Below are 20,289 nucleotides of genomic sequence, written 5' to 3'. Positions count from 1 at the left end.
ACAGACATAATGCTGTGATGTCACAAGTTGCACGTATTGCAAAAACTATGCAAATCATTAATTGCCGAAATTTCGCAAGCATAAAAATATTGAAGCACTCTATCTGCATATACACCCTGTTCCAAATTATTATGCAAATTCTATTTATGTGTCGCAAAGATTAAATATTTAGTTTTTCAGTTTAACACATGGATTGCATTGCATCTCAGGGCTCTTTTGATCACTGAAAACAATCTCGGACACCTGTGATAATTCGAATGGCAGGTGAGCCCAATTTAAGGAAAAACTACAAAAGGAGTTTCAAGCAATATGGTGAAGAAAAAGGATCTCTCTGCTGCCGAACAGAGTGAAATAGTTCATGTCATAGTAATGACATGAACGAGGTATAAAAACATTAAATATGTCATGAAAACTTAAGCGTCATTAACACACTATTAAGAGATTTGTGGCTGATTCAGAGCACAGACGGGTTCTTGCAGATAAAGGCACTTTGAGGAAGATTTCTGCCAGATCCATGCGTTGGATCAAAAGAGCAGCTGCCAAAATACTATTACATAGCAGCAAACAGATATTTAAAAACTGCTGATGCCTCTGGAGTCCCACGGACATCAAGGTGTAGAGTCCTCCAGAGTCTTGCAACTGTGCATAAACCTTGTATTGGGCAGAAAAATACATGAAGACACATTTTCTAACAGTCCTGTTCACTGATGAGTGCAGTGCAACCCTGGATGGTCCAGATGGATGGAGTAGTGGATGGTTGGTGAACGTACACCCAGTTCCAACAAGGCTGTAGCGTCAGCAAAGCGGTGGTGGAGTCATGTTTTGGGCCGGAATCATGGAAAGATTGCTGGTCGTCCACTTTAGGGTCCCTGAAGATGTAAAGATGCAAAGTATATGGAGTTTCTGACTGACCACTTTCTTCCCCGTTACAGAAGGGAGAACTATGCTTTCCGTAATATAATCATCTTCATGCATAACAATGCACCATCTCATGCTGCAAAGAATACCTCTGCATCAATGGCTACTTTGGGGATAAAAGGAGAGAAAGTCATGGTGTGGCCTGCATCCTCCCCTGACCTCAATCCTATTGAGAACCTTTGGAGCATCCTCAAACAAAAGTTTTATGAGGGTGGGAGGCAGTTTACATCCAAACAGCAGCTCTGGGAGGCTATTCTGACATCTTGCGAACATATTCAATCAGAAACTGTCCAAAAACTCACAAGTTCAATAGATGCAAGACTTGTGAAGCTGCTATCAAATAAGGGGTCCTATGTTAAAATGTAACGTGACCTGTTAAAATGTTTAAAAGTTAAAGTGTTGTTAAAAGTTTGATTGAAATAGCTTTTGATTTCAGTAAGTATGCTGCAAACACACCAAATTAAAATTTTCAGTTCTTTATAACCTTTAAAGTGTTTTGAAACTTACTGTGCGTTAGAACAGTGCAGTGTAAGTTTTTTATGTTTAAAAAAAATACTGGTATCATTAGGAGGTTTGTTCAATAAAATTAGAATTGTTCTCTTAATAGTGGAAAACATGAGAAATATGCTGACTGTTATTTGCATCAATTATTTAGGTAAATGAGAAAAATATAATTTGCATAAAAATTTGGAACAGGGTTTAAAGCTATTCTAATGTTCTGCCATGCCAACCATTTTCTCCAGTCTGAGGAAACTTATACCAACTTGAAAAATGTAGCATAAGTGACCCACGCCTGTATTTCGTGTGCATTATGCGAATATTACATTGCCGATTATCACAATCAAGAATATAATCGCGAATTATCGGATTTGCGAATATATGACAAATATTCTACTAAATATTTGCAAAATATTGTGAATTTGAATATTGCCACTGCTGCTCATTACTAGTGGGCAGTAGCAGGCGTAATGGATAGAGGACGGCTACTCTGCTTTTGCACACTGCTCCCTCTTTTGCTGTGCGACTGGTGCTATGTGACCACCACCTCTTCCTCCGAACTGCACACGTCACTCGTATGACCTTGATTCCATGTTGAGTCTAGGACCTCATCATCTTCCACATCATCTTTCACCCACTCTTCACCCCTGGCCTCCTTGCCGGTCTGCACACTGCAGAAAGCTGCAGCAGTTGGCGCCTGTGTTTTCAGATAAATCTTTGTCACAGTCTGTGAGGAGCTGTAAGTAGGGTTCCAACCCTATTTTCAAACAAAAATACAACTACAGCTTATTGGGTTTGCAATTGTTGATTCAGGTTTTTATTTGACTTGCGGCAAAATTCATATTGTATAACATTTCGGCACGCAGGCCTTCTTCAGATACTATGCTGGGACAGGACAGCCAATTGAGACGTTTTAGCACATGGACACACCCCCAACCCTATAGCAGAACCTGATCTCGCAGCCATTTTACATTATGCGTTTTGCCAGTGTAGGGAGAGGTTGCATTTTGAAGCAGGGACAGTTAGGGACACCAAACGCTAGCTAATAGGGACACAAAATTTATTTTAAGGACTGGTAAAGGTGTGCTATCGATAGGTGTGATATAGAGGGCTGTGATATACTTTTAACCACTTCAACCCCGCTAGCTGAAACCCCCTTCATGACCAGGCCACTTTTTACACTTCTGCACTACACTACTTTCACCGTTTATCGCTCGCTCATGCAACTTACCACCCAAATGAATTTCACCTCCTTTTCTTCTCACTAATAGAGCTTTCATTTGGTGGTATTTCATTGCTGCTGACATTTTAACTTTTTTTGTTATTAATCGAAATTTAACGATTTTTTTGCAAAAAAATGAAATTTTTCACTTTCAGCTGTAAAATTTTGCAAAAAAAACGACATCCATATATAAATTTTTCGCTAAATTTATTGTTCTACATGTCTTTGATAAAAAAAAAAAAATGTTTGGGAAAAAAAATGGTTTGGGTAAAAGTTATAGCGTTTACAAACTATGGTACAAAAATGTGAATTTCCGCTTTTTGAAGCAGCTCTGACTTTCTGAGCACCTGTCATGTTTCCTGAGGTTCTACAATGCCCAGACAGTAGAAAACCCCCACAAATGACCCCATTTCGGAAAGTAGACACCCTAAGGTATTCGCTAATGGGCATAGTGAGTTCATAGAACTTTTTATTTTTTGTCACAAGTTAGCGGAAAATGATGATTTTATATATTTTTTTTTTTTCTTACAAAGTCTCATATTCCACTAACTTGCGACAAAAAATAAAAAATTCTAGGAACTCGCCATGCCCCTCACGGAATACCTTGGGGTGTCTTCTTTCCAAAATGGCGTCACTTGTGGGGTAGTTATACTGCCCTGGCAATTTAGGGGCCCAAATGTGTGAGAAGTACTTTGCAATCAAAATGTGTAAAAAATGGCCTGCGAAATCCGAAAGGTGCACTTTGGAATATGTGCCCCTTTGCCCACCTTGGCTGCAAAAAAGTGTCACACATCTGGTATCGCCGTACTCAGGAGAAGTTGGGGAATGTGTTTTGGGGTGTCATTTTACATATACCCATGCTGGGTGAGAGAAATATCTTGGCAAAAGATAACTTTTCCCATTTTTTTATACAAAGTTGGCATTTGACCAAGATATTTTTCTCACCCAGCATGGGTATATGTAAAATTACACCCCAAAACACATTGCCCAACTTCTCCTGAGTTCCGACGATACCAGATGTGTGACACTTTTTTTCAGCCTAGATGCGCAAAGGTGCCCAAATTCCTTTTAGGAGGGCATTTTTAGACATTTGGATCCCAGACTTCTTCTCACACTTTCGGGCCCCTAAAAAGCCAGGGCAGTATAAATACCCCACATGTGACCCCACTTTTAAAAGAAGACACCCCAAGGTATTCAATGAGGGGCATGGTGAGTTCATAGAATTTTATTTTTTTTGCATAAGTTAGCGGAAAATGATTTTTTTTTGTTTTTTTCTCACAAAGTCTCACTTTCCGCTAACTTAGGACAAAAATTTCAATCTTTCATGGACTCAATATGCCCCTCACGGAATACCTTGGGGTGTCTTCTTTCCGAAATGGGGTCACATGTGGGGTATTTAAACTGCCCTGGCTTTTTAGGGGCCCTAAAGCGTGAGAAGAAGTCTGGAATATAAATGTCTAAAAATGTTTACGCATTTAGATTCCGTGAGGGGTATGGTGAGTTCATGTGAGATTTTATTTGTTAGTGGAATATGAGACTTTGTAAGAAAAAACAAACAACAAAAATATATATATATTTCCGCTAACTTGGGCCAAAAAAAATGTCTGAATGGAGCCTTACAGGGGGGGTGATCAATGACAGGGGGGTGATCAATGACAGGGGGGTGATCACCAATATAGACTCCCTGATCACCCCCCTGTCATTGATCACCCCCCTGTTATTGATCACCCCCTGTAAGGCTCCATTCAGAGGTCCGTATGATTTTTACGGATCCATGGATACATGGATCGGATCCGCAAAACACATGCGGACGTCTGAATGGAGCCTTACAGGGGGGTGATCAATGACAGGGGGTGATCAGGGAGTGTATATGGGTGATCACCCCCCTGTCATTGATCACCCCCTGTAAGGCTCCATTCAGACGTCCGTATGATTTTTACGGATCCATGGATACATGGATCGGATCCGCAAAACACATGCGGACGTCTGAATGGAGCCTTACAGGGGGGTGATCAATGACAGGGGGTGATTAGGGAGTGTATATGGGTGATCACCCCCCTGTCATTGATCACCCCCCTGTAAGGCTCCATTCAGACGTCCGCATGTGTTTTGCGGATCCATGGATACATGGATCGGATCCGCAAAACACATGCGGACGTCTGAATGGAGCCTTACAGGGGGGTTATCAATGACAGGGGGTGATCAGGGAGTGTATATGGGTGATCACCCCCCTGTAAGGCTCCATTCAGACGTCTGTATGATTTTATGGATCCATGGATACATGGATCGGATCCGCAAAACACATGCGGACGTCTGAATGGAGCCTTACAGGGGGGTGATCAATGACAGGGGGTGATCAGGGAGTGTATATGGGTGATCACCCCCCTGTCATTGATCACCCCCCTGTAAGGCTCCATTCAGACGTCCGCATGTGTTTTGCGGATCCGATCCATGTATCCATGGATCCGTGAAAATCATACGGAAGTCTGAATGGAGCCTTACAGGGGGGTGATCAATGACAGGGGGGTGATCAATGACAGGGAAGTGATCAGGGAATCTATATGGGTGATCACCCGCCTATCATTGATCACCCCCCTGTAAGGCTCCATTCAGACGCCCGTATGTGATTTGCGGATCCGATCCATGTATCCAGGGGGGTGATCAATGACAGGGGGGTGATCAGGGAGTTTATATGGGGTGATCATGGGTGATCAGGGGTTCATAAGGGGTTAATAAGTGACGGGGGGTGTAGTGTGGTGTTTGGTGCGACTTTACTGACCTGCCTGTGTCCTCTGGTGGTCGATCCTAACAAAAGGGACCACCAGAGGACCAGGTAGCAGGTATATTAGACGCTGTTATCAAAACAGCGTCTAATATACCTGTTAGGGGTTAAAAAAAATCAGATCTCCAGCCTGCCAGCGAGCGATCGCCGCTGGCAGGCTGGAGATCCACTCGCTTACCTTCTGTTCCTGTGAGCGCGCGCGCCTGTGTGCGTGCGTTCACAGGAAATCTCGGCCCTCGCGAGATGACGCATATATGTGTCACTGTGCGCAGGGCTGCCACCTCCGGACCGCACATCTGCGTTAGGCGGTCCGGAGGCGGTTAATATGCAGCAACTTACAGAGTTCCCTCATGACCTTGGACATAAAAGGGGTCCCCTGGTCAGTCAGAACCTATTTGTGAAGCCCCACTCGGGAAAACATCTCCATTAGCTCCTTACCTATAAGTTTTACCGATGTATGTCGCAGTGGCACTGCCTCCGGGTACCGAGTGGCGTAATCAAAGACAACCAAGATGTTGTCTTGTTGACTTCGGTACTGGGCCTGCTAGGTCCATAGCTATTCGCTCAAACTGTACCTCGATGATCGGGAGAGGTACCAAGGGACTGCGAAAAAGGTGCTGGGGCTAGTTGCTTGGCAGGTCAGGCAAGACTTCCAGAACTCGGCCACCTCTTTAAACACACTGGGCCAGTAAAACCGTTGTAGTATCCGGTCCTGTGTTTTCTGCATTCACAGATGACACCCGAGAACATGCTGGTGGGCTATCTCTAACAAGAGTTTGCGATAAGCCTGGGGCACCACCAACTGTTCAATGGATTCACCTCGCAGCTGATTTACCTGATACAACATATCCTAATGAACCACAAAACGGGGGAACACCGACTCTGCCCCTGGATGTTGTGGTTCACCATCTATTATTAGTAAATTTTCTCAGGCTCGGGATAAGGTTGGATCCCGGTGTTTTGCCGTACCAAAATTATCCCTGGAGACATTGCGGTCTGCTACCTCAGGCCCCGGCTGCAAGTCCTCCATGTCTCCCACCATTACACTTAGCGGGGTTGTTTCCACCTCTTCCACAGAAGTGGCGGTCACCCCTACCGCTGGCCCTTCGGACTCAGGTTCCCAGGATTATGGTCTCCCCCTGAGCCGGGCCACTCTGCTAGGGTTACCCCTAACTCTAATGATAAAATCTGAGATTCTTAGCCAATATATTTTGATCAAAACACATCTGTCCCCACTTACCCAGCGTCACGATGGTCTCAGTCAGGCAGGTCCTACTCCAAACCTATCTATGCAGTTGTGCATCTATATTCAGGAGAGCAGATCCTGTACATATAGTGTGTTACTCCTAGTTACCTCTGCCTCACCTATCTAATAGGAAACCTTGATTATGGTGGTACATATAGCTGTGTGTGCTCCACCTTTAATTGGTTGCTGATGCACACATAGGTAACTAGGAGCAACACATTATATGTGCAGGGTTTGCTCTCCTGAATATAGATGCACAACTGCATAGGTAGGTTTAGAGTAGGTCCTGTCTGACTGAGACCACCGTGGCACTGGGTAGGTGAGCGCAGATGTGTTTTGATCAAAAATATTGGCTAAGAGTCTTAGATTATATCATGAGATTGACGGCTTAGTCCATATATTGTTTGCATATATGGTTTTAGTGCATTATTTTCTTATAGAGGGAAACACTAACCTTAGGGCACACACACAGCACAGGAATTCCACCTATATGGTGACATCACTAAGGTCCTGGCCAGTCTAGCACTACTTCTCCAACTGCTGAGCTCTGTCTCAATGCATAACTGGGGTGAAATGCAATTGGATGGAGTGAAGTGAGCAAGTTGAAAAGGCTAGGAGGTTTTGTGAGAAGTTGCTGAAGTTATGCAGCTTCCATACACTTTCACAGTATCTAACAGCCTGTTAAAGTGAATGGAGTGTTAAGCCCTATCCCTGGCCTAAACTTCCTGTCTGCCTCTGAGCGTTTTCAAATTTAGTCAACTTTTAGTCAACTAGGTACTACTGACACCTTTCTATGACATCTTTAATTGCCTAGATACTTATACACACTCCATACACAAAAAAAAATACAAAAAAGAAAAATCTATCTAGAAGGGATCTCACCACAACTGCCTTCTCTCCAGCTATTTATACAACTGTCCCACATATTAAATATTTAGAATAGATTGGACAGATGATCTTCTGCAGAATTAATTATAATTGATTTGTTTCTCATTATTTGAATCCTTATTAATATTTTGCTACTAAGAATCAAGAAAAAACCAAACACTTGTTTACAATAGATCACTTTATACCTGGAACAAACAGTGACAACCCTGTTGCTTGTATCATTGACTCAGGTATCCTACCATCAGACCTGTTTGATTTTTAGAAATGACTTGTACATTCCCCTCCTTCCAAACCCATTTGTACTCTCCTCCTTTTTTTTTTCTTCTGACCCTTTATAAATTGTTATATCCTCTCCTTGACATATAGATTACCCTTCCATTGCAATCCTGTGAGAAAATCCTTAATCTTGGAATTGTTTAAAAATAGCCCCAATTCAGAACACTTTATAGCTGTTTTCTTATTCTAATATATCCTAGATAACATTCTATATCATAGGACTGTTATCTTGTAACACGGGATTGTCATGTAAACTGTGAAATCGATGATTAAGCTGTTGTAAATAATCTGACTTAGTGCCCAAGTCCCATGCCTTTCCTCTCCCTCTTCTATCTCCCCCCTTTTCATTTGATATTTCAGAAAAATGTTGCGAAATTAGTTTAAAAAAATAAGTCTGGTGTTTTTTCAGATACATTTATTTATGGTAGTACTTTTAACAATGATGACGCTACAAGCAAATATTAATATTCTATTATAAAATAAGAATACATTGTCATTCTGAAATTATTATTAATTATTAATGCCTATTCTTTGAACGACGCTGAATACATTTTATATAGTGATTTACAAGCATTAGACAAAAAGCTCATCTTTACATAATGAGATTGATTACCACACAACTGGTCATCCCTCAAAAATGGTGCAACATAAAAAATAATGACTTTCACCAGTGGTGTGGAAAGAGGCAAATGGGGTGTAACATATCATAAATCTTTGCAATAACTTTATTACCTAGCTATAGCCTTTCCATTTTACCACTGCTGTGAAATAGTACAAATTGCTGTGCATAATGACACTTCCAAAGAAACATAGTAATAATATAATAATATAAATCGAATACCACACAACGAAAGATGTACCATAAGGTAGACAATAAGTATATTTGCAATGGAGAACAAAATATATCACAATATAGACATTTAATTTGATCTCTGAAATGATATTGATTTGCTTATAAAAAGGGCAAAGACAACCAGCTCTATCAGTGAACCATTCAACCTAAGAAAACATTTTCATTGAGATGAAAATAGATGACTTTAAGAGAAATTGTGACAATAAGAATTTATAAATGTATAGCCATACACCTTTAATAGGTAAGAGTGCATTTTAAGATACCATTTTAAATGTAGAATGTCAAAAATGTAGATAACTTAATATATCAATATTTCTTTAAATCTTTGGAATTTTCCAGCATTGAAGGCATGAAACAATATGCCATCCTTTAGCGGTAAAAAATATTTACCCGTCATAGCGTAGTCAAAATATATATTTTAAATAATGTATACAATGGTTACGTTCTAAAATATTATTTCAAGGTTATGTCTGCAAGGGTGCACCATTCATATAGCACTGTGCATGGACTGCAGGGAGGCAGCAATTTAGCCACCAGCCCTTCAGTCTTACACAGCCCTGCATACATGTACAGTGGCATGCAGAAAATTACTGGTATTGTGACCAGTTTAAACAGTTGAATTGATTTCCAAAAAAGATTGCACATTCCCTTTGTATTTTTAAGCAAAAACCTTTTTTTTTCATCTTTTACATTTTCAAAATAACAAAAGAAGAAAAAGGCCTGATGCATAACTTTGTGCACCCTGCATGGTTAGTACCTGGTAGCATCTCTTTTGGCAATTATCACAGCTTTTAAATTGTTTTTTGTAGCCGGTCAAAAGTCATTTAATTTTTGTTTGAGGGATTTTCATCTATTCTTCCTTGCAAAAGATTTCCAGTTCTGTGAGATTCCTGGGATTTCTTGCATTCACTGCTCTTTTGAAGTCTAACAACAGTTTGTCAATAATCTTCAGATCAGGGGACTTCGAGGGCCATGGTAGAACCCTTAACTTGTGCCTTTTGAGATAGTCTATTATGAATTTTGAGCCATCTGCTTTTCAACTTTAGCTTTTTTACAATTGGTGTTATGCTTGCTTCCAGAATTTGCTGGAATTTCAATGAATCCATTGTTCTTTCTACCCATAAAATTTCTGTGAGCCATTCGCTGCAACATAACCCCAGAACACAATTAATCTACCCCCATGCCTAAAAGTTGGAGAGGTGTTCTTTTCATGAAATTCTATATCCTTTTTAACCGCATTGGTCCTCATAACTTGTTTCCAAAATGCATTAGGCTTGTTTAGATGTTCTTTTGCAAACTTCTGACACAGAATGTTGTGATGATGACTCTTTAATTTCTGTAGATGTCTCTAAATAGTAGTATTGAGTGCAAATATTCGAATAGCGAATTTTTTTAGCGAATATCGGCACTTCGCTAATTCGTGAATATTTTGAATATAGTGCTATAAATTCGCTATTATGAATATATATATTTTTTTATTGTTATGTTTTTTTCTTTCCCACTTCCCAAAAGTAGTTCTTACCTGTCCTGATTATTCCTGGCTTCCTGGCTGCTCCAGTCAGTGCCCGTTGCCGCTTCTGCCGACTTTCGTGCTCATGGAGTGTCCCCATCACCATGGGAACGCCTCCATACTAGAATATACTGTCACAATGCGATTAATATAACTTGAAGTAATCGCATTGCGATTTCAACTTAGACCTGGTTTACTATGGTTGGCTTGGTAGAATTAGCGAAGATGACGAATATGACAAATGTATTCGTCATATTCCTCAAAATGAAGATAGCTAAGTATTCTCCATCTTCGTTTTAGCTCCATATTCGTCAACTTCGCTAATTCTAGCAATCAAATAGGAAAGTTGACTATAGATACAGCTAAGTTTAATTCGCTATGCGATTATATTACTTTGCTTTTTAAAATAAATAGAATAATTATAATTATTATCAAGTATTATAATTATTCTATTTATAAAAAAAAAGCAAAAGTAATATTATAGCATTGCGAATTAAAAACTTAGCTGTCTCTAGTCAACTTTCCTATTTGATTGCATAGAATTAGCGAAGTTGACGAATATGGAGCTAAAACGAAGATGGAGAATACTTTGCTATCTTTGTTTTGAGGAATATGACGAATACATTTGTCATATTCGTCATCTTCGCTAATTCTACTAAGCCAACCATAGTAAACCAGGTCTAAGTTGAAATCGCAATGCGGTTACTTCAAGTTATATTAATCGCATTGCGATTTCAACTTAGAGCTGGTTTACTATGGTTGGCTTAGTAGAATTAGCGAAGATGACGAATATGACGAATGTATTCGTCATATTCCTCAAAACGAAAATAACGAAGTATTCTCCATCTTCATTTTAGCTCCATATTCGTCAACTCGCCTTGAATTACAACTGTATCAGGAGGTTTATAATGTACTTCTTGATTAAAGATTTTTGGAACACATTATGTAACCTGAACGAAAAAGGTCATTGAAAACAGAAAGATACAGGATTTATTATATGGGTCAATAAACTCGGGAACAAGTTTACCAGATGGTACCCTGATATACAATTTTTTTGTAGAAAGCCAGACAAGCTCTCCAAAAACAAAGTTTGGACACTTTTAGAACACTTTTTATTAGCTTGTTTATACTGGACGCTTTGAGCTTTTTTCAGGCTCTTGCGAGCCTGGCCCCAAACTGTGCACAGATCATTAACTATAGCATCCATTGCAGGATTTAAAAGTCTTAACCTAGAAACTGATTAAAAATTCTGTTTAAAACCATGATTACAAAAAACGCCAAGATGCCACAAGAGGATATGACATGATTGTTCATAGACAAAAAACCTCTTCAATTTGTTCTGACAGACTCAAAGCATCTGGCAGTTTGTTAATTTGTCTCAGGATGGAATGCAGATGAGAATGAGAGTTTTATTCCCCAGTCTCTTACAAAAATGGACATGGGTATCCCATGTAATTTGAGAATATTGTCGACAAACAAGGTAGCTATTTTTTTTTTGCATCAGGAATTTTCTTTAACGGAATTAGGTAACACATTTTAGAGAAGCTACCCAGATGACCGTCTTCCCCCTCAATGAAATCTATTGAAATGGGTCCAAGGTCTCTGTGAAATGGGCAAGGGACAAAGTAGATCTGCAGGATGGCTCCTGGGTTCCTTGGACCTTGCACAAACATCACATGCAAAGGCAACCACATCTGGTCACCAAGTAGACACCAGTAGGCTCTGTAAATCAGATGTTTAGTCTCAGCAATTTTCGGATGATCTGCAAGAACAGAGCAATGAGATTCCTCCAAAACTTTAAAGGGAGTCTGTCATCAGCATTTCACGTTTTTAACCCTTGCCAAAGCTTTCTAGCATGCTTACAGTTAATAAAAACGTTACCATTAGCGTCAATCCTGGACTTTTAAAACCATCAAAAAACATATTTGTAACATATGCAAATGAGGGCACGCAAGTGCACAGGGGCGGCGTTACCCTCGTAGGTGCCCTGCTAGCTCAGTAATTAATGCGCATGCGCCGGCTAACGGCGCGAAGCCAGCGCATGCGCATTAATTACTGTGATGCCGTACAAGGAATGGGCATCCCAGTGTGCCTGCGCTGGCCGATGGACTGAGTGCACAGGCGCGGGATCTCAGCGAAACAACAAGTTAGTAGATAGGCGGTCAGAGGGAAAGGATGGGCGGGCGGAGGGAAGGAAGAGGTGGGAGGAAGCAAAGAAAAGGCTGAGCTAGCAGGGCACCTACGAGGGTAACGCCGGCCCTGGGCACTTGCAAGCCCTCATTTTCATATGTTACAAACATGTTTTTTGACGGTTTTATAAGTCCAGGATTGATGCTAAAGATAAAATTTTTATTAGCGGTAAGCATGCTAGAAAGCTATGGGAAGGGTTAAAAATGTGAAATGCTGATGACAGACTCCCTTTAAGGCGAAGATTTGGAGGAAAAAAGGGAATATTACAAATCCTGGCAACATCACATTTAAGAGGCAAGATCAGGAATAATGGCACCAATGGCAATACCTAGAGGAAGAATATTCCCAGATTCAGTATTGATAAAATCACAGGTAGTGATGGATGAACATCTGCCAGGACGGTTCGCAAACGCGATCGTGCGAACACAATCAAATATTTGCAAACCACAAGTTCATGGCGGGTCCCATTCATTTTAATGGCAGCTCATATTTGCAGCCAAGAAATAATTGCTAGAAGTGCACAAATAGTCCCACAACATGGACAGTAACATACCAGATGTATTATTCAAATTTGCAATCTCCATTCATAATTTTTTTCAATGCGAAATATCAGCAATATAATTTTCGCGTACGCGCATATGAAAATGCGCTATACAGTACCCAAATGCACTATAAAGAAAGTATATTGGTATATAACACCCCGCTTCAATCAGATTTTTGCAGGGCGACTGGTATATCACACCAGTAGAAATTATTTGTTCCAATAACGCTTGTCCCTCTATATACCTGCAGTATCGCAGCAGAACCGCACACAACTGCCGCACAATACAAATGCACAATAATATACTTTCTAACATAGAAAGTACATTATAACATTGTACAAGGAAGGCAATCCATTAGAATATACATAAAGATAAAACGTAACCTTTAATAATGTTACTATGAGGGTCCATTCACACGTCCGTAAGTGTTTTGCGGATCCGCAAAAGACGAACACCGGCAGTGTGTATTCCGCAATTTGCGGACCGCACATCGCTGGCACTATAATTGAAAATGCCTAATCTTGTCTGCAGTTGCAGAAATGAAACCACGGATGCGGAAGTGCGGATCCGCAAATGCGGATAGCACATTCCGGCCCTATTAAAAATGAATGGGTCTGCACCCGTTCCGCAAAATTGCGGAACGGATACGGACCCATTTTGCGGACGTGTGAATGGAAAAGATATCCCTCAAAATTAAAATAAATTGAACTATTAAAGTTAAGCAAAAAGCATAGATGTGGTAGGCAATAACAAGTGCTCGGCGGCACCAAATCAGAAACCATATGTCCTACCACAATCTGGGCGGTTCCAGTGCACATCCATGAATCCCGGAGGTAAAGCAAAAAACATCTATCCCTGGGCTAGATGATGTGGTATTGAAGGACAAGGTGGGCAAAAAACTGTCCCTGATGTTGCCCTACAGGGGGGGTGCTATTTTGGCCCTGATAGCCTAACAACAGACCACCCCTAGGCCCCTGACTTCCAGGTGATCACTATATAGATCTATGTGTTTTTGACTCATTATAAAAGTATATTATAAGTATATCACACCCCTCTGTGTATCACACCTTTCGATAGGACACCTATACCAGTCCTTAAAAGGACTTTTGTGGCCCTATTTGATGTCCCTAGCAGTCTGTCCCTGCTCCACACAGCAACCTCTCCCTACACTGACAAAACACTGAATGTAAAATGGCGGCCAGATCAGGTTTATTTGTAAGGTAGGGGGTATGTCCATGTGCTGAATCGTCTCATTTGGCTGTCCTGTACCACCTGATAGATGTGTCATGGGTCAAAGTTCTTCACAATGTAAAAGAATATGGCAGGCGTAAAGGTACCAAAACTATGTGATAAAGCATCCTCTTTGACATTACTAGACCCAAGACAATAAGTAACAACAAAATTAAACCGGGTGAAGAACAAAGCCCAGCAATAGAGAAGATCCACTTCCTGGTTAAGTCAGTCAAAGGCTTGGCAATAACTGAAAAAAATGTATTAATAGTTGGCAAAACCGAGGAATCTTTAAAGGGCTTTAAGAGATGTAGGCCTAGCCCAATCAACTATGGCTTACACTTTAGATGGGACCATGCAGAAACTTTGGGGTGACAGGATATAACCCAGTAAGGAAAAATCTCTTACACCAAATTCACATTTCCTTAGCTTAGCAAACAGCTTACGGTCAATCAATTTTTAAAGGACCTTTCTCACGTGTACAATGACAAGCAAAAGGGTAACAATGTTTTAAACCTTTGACTTTCAAGCTCCATATCTCACCATTCACTATAGCGTCGAGACTATCATAATTTTATAGACAATCATCTTGGCTATCTCATACATAAATTGGACTTGCAACTAGTTAGCATATGATTAGTTATGCAGATTCTTGTCATGTAACTGCATTGTTACTGTTTTACTCCTAAAATTCAAAATGTATATTTTTATTTATTTGTTAGTATTTTGTAAATCCACCCTTGGCTTTCAACACTGCCTGAATCCTTCTGGGATTTTGGAATTTTGCAACCTCGAGCCAATGCTCCTTATGACAATATTGAAGGCTTCTTCAACTTTTTTTCATGCCACCATTCCAGACTCGTGTAATGCCTGTTGCATGGTGCTTGCATGGATACATGTTATCTCACTATTGCGAAGCATACAAGCCACCTCTAATGTTGTGTTTGTTGCACCAGAACTGATAGACTTTGCAATGAGCAAACTTGTTGACACCAATATTTTGCCTGGACATCCATCTCTTGGCTTTGCAATGGATAGATGGCCTTCATTTTGTATTCTTCGTCACATGATGCAGTTTGTCTATTTTCGATGAGCTTGATTATGCTGTTTTTCTATTCTTGACAAATTTTCTTCATGGCTAGAGTTGAGCGGACACCTGGATGTTCGGGTTCGATTGGTTCGGCCGCACTTCACAAAAAAGTTTGAGTTCGGGATCCGAACATGGCTCCGAACCCCATTGAAGTCAAGGGGGACCCGAACTTTGGAGCACTAAAATGGCTGTAAAAAAGTAATGGAAAGGGCTAGAGGGCTGAAAATGGCAGCACAATGTGGTTAAGGGCATGGCAAGTGCTCTGCAAACAAATCAAAAGGGAAATGACTTAAAATAACAAAAAATATGTAAAAATTCAAAATAATAATTTTGATCTAGGAGGAGGAGGTCCATATGGAGTAGGGGGTTGAGTAAGCGGTGGATGTGGCGGTGTAGGTGGAAGCGGCTGTGGAGGAGGAGGAGGTAGCCAACACTGTTTTTTGGTTATGTTTTTTATTTTATTATTTATTTATTTTTGTTTAAATTTGGGTAGACCCCAAAACATTGGGAAGTATGACCTGTGATAACCCCCTCCAGCCATGCTAAACAAACATTCAGACAATACACTGGCAGCAGGGCAGGCCAGCACCTCTAAGGTGCAAAGGGCAAGCTCAGGCCATGTGCCCAATTTAGAGACCAAGCAGTTGAAGGGGCAGACCCATTAGTCAGTACATGTAGGCGTGTGCACACATACTGCTCAACCATGTTGCACGTCCCCGTGAAGTCCACGATCCAATTGGATATCTTCTCTATCAACTTTCAATGTTCTTTTCTGCGCCTACCATGGTGATCACGGGTTGCAGGGAATCAGGGTTCCAGGCCAGAGATGTAGTCTGAGAAAGGGATACCACATCCAAGGGAGATCAATGGATGAAATTAAATGTGATCGAGCGGAAATGTGGGACAAATTATTGAAGCAGAAGCTTCCAAATAAAGGAGGGGGCGCGCGGCAATTATACACTCCAGACACGATAAATAACAGTACGGGACTCTTAAGATGCCCTGTTATTTGAATGATTAATAAAAAATTATAGGGAATGTCACTGGGGTATTTTGGATTTGGAAATGTTAGACAGGAGAGGCCCTGCTGCCGCTTTGTTGACTCTAGATAACTTCTGGCTCATTGCACGTCCCCGTGACGTCCATGATCCAATTGGATATCTTCTCTATCAACTTTAGATGTTCTTTTCTGCGCCTACCATGTTGATCATGGTTAGCGGCGAATCAGGGTTCCACACCAGAGAGGGAGAGTGAGAAAGGGATACCACATCCAAGGGAGGTCAATGTCTGAAATGTGATTGAGCGGAAATGTGGGCCAAGTTATTAAAGCGGAAGGATCAAATGAAAGGAGGGGGCACACGTCAATTAAAGACTAATTTTAGAAATTTAAGTTCCTGTCACCTATGCAGAGTAGGGGTTTTTAATTAGCAAAAATGGGTTAATGTCACCCACCATTGGAACAGATGATTTTTGAAAATTTCGGGCCTTGTCAACTATGCAGAGCAGGGGTTTATTCACGGCAAAACTGTATTCATGTCACCCACCAATTGAACAGACGATTTTACAAAATTTAGGTCCCTGTCACCTATGCAGAGTGGGGATTTGTATACGGCAAAATTGGTACAATGTCACCTGACAATGTAACAGACGATTTTTTGAAATTTAGGTCCCTGTCACCTATGCAAAGAAGGGGTTTATTCACGGCAAAACTGTGTTCATGTCACCCACCAATTGAACAGACAATTTTACAAAAATTAGGTCCCTGTCACCTATGCAGAGCAGGGGTTTGTATATGGCAAAATTGGTAAAATGTCACCTGACAATGTAACAGACGAGTTTTTGAAATTTATGTCCCTGTCACCTATGCAGAGCAGCTTTTTATTCATGCAAAACTGTGTTCATGTCACCCACCAATTGAACAGACAATTTAAAAAAAAATATTAGGTCCCTGTTACCTATGCAGAGCAGGGGTTTGTATACGGCAAAATTGGTAAAATGTCACCTGACAATTAAACCAATGTTATTTTTTTTTTAATTTAGGCCCCTGTCCCCTATGTAGAGCAGGGGTTTAGTCACAGCAAAAATTGTAAAATGTCACCCAAGAATGTAACACACGCTGTTGCACCCTGCTCCCTCTTTTGCTGTACTGGTGCCTCTCTGCAACCATTGCTTTTTCCTCCGATCTAGAAAGGTCACTCGCATGACCTTGATTCCATGTGGGGTCATCATCCTCCACATCATCTTCCACCCACTCTTTACCCCCTTTACCTCCTTGTCGGTCTGCAGACTGCAGAAAGCCACGGCAGCTGGCACCTGTGTTTTTTCATCATCAGAGATGTGCTGCGGTGGTCCTCCCATGTACTCATCCTGAAACAAGTGGTTGGACATCAGTGCACTCGATCTCTTCCACTTCTGGGGCAGGGCTATGTGGATGGCCCACGGAAACCATGCTAGCAGAGTCATCAAAAAGCAAAAGTGACTGCTCCATGATTTGGGGCTCAGACTGCTTGGCTGATTTGCAAGGGGGTGAGGTGAAGGACTTATGGACATGGGCTGCAGGTGCTAACTCTGATCTTTTAGCAGGAGACTGGGTGGAAGACAATGTGAAGGAAGTGGAGGCACTGTCAGCCACCCAATCTACTATCGCCTGTACTTGTTCTGGCCTTACCATTCGTAGAGCTGCATTTGGCCCTACCAAATACCGCTGAAGGTTCTGTTGGATACTCGCACCTGAGGAAGGTGTTTCACTTATGCGTGTAGTTGGCACAGATCGACCACGTCCTCTCCCTGCAACAGGAGCTCCACCAGCAGCACCACGACCAGGGCCATGTCCCTTATTTGACGCTCTCCTCATTCTTTGCGTTCACCAACCAAACTAACAGATGGTTTATGTCAGGTGACAATGTAACCGCCAATAGTCAACAATTAAGTTCACTGAGGGTAAGGCAGTGGCGGTGTCATAATGATGAAAAATTTCTTGAGGTCACAAAACAGTGTGACAGGCGAATTTTCTACAATTACTTCTCAGTCACAATTTTTTTTATTTGTCAACCAACAATGTAACTGCAGTATTGACTGGTTGTATTTGACTGTGCCAAATGCAGCAAAGGCCCCAAATGTAGGGTCTTGCAAAAAAAAAAAATGTGTTTTTTTTTTAAACCCAGTATATAATTGCAGTATTTAAAACTTGTATTTCCCTATGACAAATGCAGCAAAGGCCCCAGATGTAAAGTCTAGCAGAAAATTTGTGTTTTTTTTTAACCCAGTATATAATTGCGGTATTTAAAACTTGTATTTAACTGTGACAAATGCAACAAAGGCCCCAGATGTAGGGTCTTCCAAAAATTGGTGTTTTTTTTAACCCAGTATATAATTTCAGTATTTAAAGCTTGTATTCCACTGTGACAAATGCAGCAAAGGCCCCAGTTGTAGGGTCTTGCAAAAAATGGGTGTTTTTTTTAACCCAGTATATAATTGCAGTACTTAAAGCTTGTATTTCACTGTCACAAATGCAACAAAGGCTGCAAATGTATTATCTTGCCCAAAATGTATTTTTTTTAAACCAGAATATAACAGCAGTATCTAACGCTTGTATTGGACTGTCAGAATTGCAGCAATGGCCGCAAATGTATTTACTTGCCCAAAATGGGTGTTTTTTTTTTAAACCAAACTACAATTGCATTATTTAAAGCTTGTATTTCACTGTCACAAATGCAGCAAAGGCCCCAGATGTAGGGTCTTGCAAAAAATTGGTGTTTTTTTTTTTAAAAACCAGATATAACAGCAGTATCTAACGCTTGTCTTGGACTGTCAAAAAAGCAGCAAAGGTTGCAAATGAATTAACTTGCACAAAACGGGTGTTTTTTTTTTTTTAAACCAAAATATAATTGTAGCATCTAAAGCTTATATTTAATTGTGACAAATGCAACAAAGGCCCCAGATGTGGGGTCTTGCAAAAAATGTTTCTTTTTTTTTTTTAACCCAGTATATAGTTGCAGTATTTAAAGCTTGTATTTCACTGTCACAAATGCAACAAAGGCTGGAAATGTATTATATTGCCCAAAATGGGTGTTTTTTTTAAAACCAGAATATAACAGCAGTATCTAAAGCCTCTATTGGACTGTTAGAAATGCAGCAAAGGCCCCAATTGTAGTGTCTTGCACAAAATGGGTGTTTAAAAAAAAGAAAAAAAACTAAATATAATTGCAGTATCTAAAGCTTACATTTAACTGTGACAAATGCAGCAACGGCCCCAGATATTGGGGTCTTGCAAAAAAATGCAGTTTTTTTAAAACACAGTATATAATTACAGTATTTAAAGCTTGTATTTCACTGTGACGAATGCAACAAAGGCTGAAAATGTATTATCTTGACAAATGAAGCAACGGCAACAGATGTAGGGTCTTGCAAAAAATGGGTGTTTTTTTTTCAACCCAGTAAATAATTGCGGCATTTAAAGCTTATATTTAACTGTGACAAATGCAGCAAAGGCACCAGATATAGGGTGTTGCAAAAAAAGGGTGGTTTTTTTCAACCGAGTATATAATTTCAGTATTTAAAGCTTGTATTCCACTGTGACAAATGCAGAAAGGCCCCAGTTGTAGGGTCTTGCAAAAAATGGGTGTTTTTTTTAACCCAGTATATAATTGCAGTATTTAAAGCTTGTATTTGAATGTCATAAATGCAACATAGGCTGCAAATGTATTATCTTGCCCAAAATGGGTGTTTTTTTCAAAAACCAGAATATAACAGCAGTATCTAACATTTGTATTGGACTGTCAGAAATGCAGCAAAGGCCGCAAATGTATTACCTTGCCCAAAATGGGTGTTTTTTTTTTAACCAAAATATATTTGCAGTATTTAAAGCTTGTATTTCACTGTCACAAATGCAACAAAGTCTGGAAATGTATTATCTTGCCCAAAATTGGTGTTTTTTTAAAACCAGAATATAGCAGCAGTATCTAAAGCCTGTATTGGCCTGTTAGAAATGCAGCAAAGGCCCCAATTGTAGTGTCTTGCACAAAATGGGTGTTTAAAAAAAAAA

Source organism: Bufo gargarizans, chromosome 4 (genome assembly GCF_014858855.1).
Source record: "Bufo gargarizans isolate SCDJY-AF-19 chromosome 4, ASM1485885v1, whole genome shotgun sequence".
Lineage (NCBI taxonomy): Eukaryota > Metazoa > Chordata > Amphibia > Anura > Bufonidae > Bufo > Bufo gargarizans.
The sequence above is the reverse complement of the archived record's forward strand: the minus strand, read 5'-3'. Positions refer to the sequence as shown.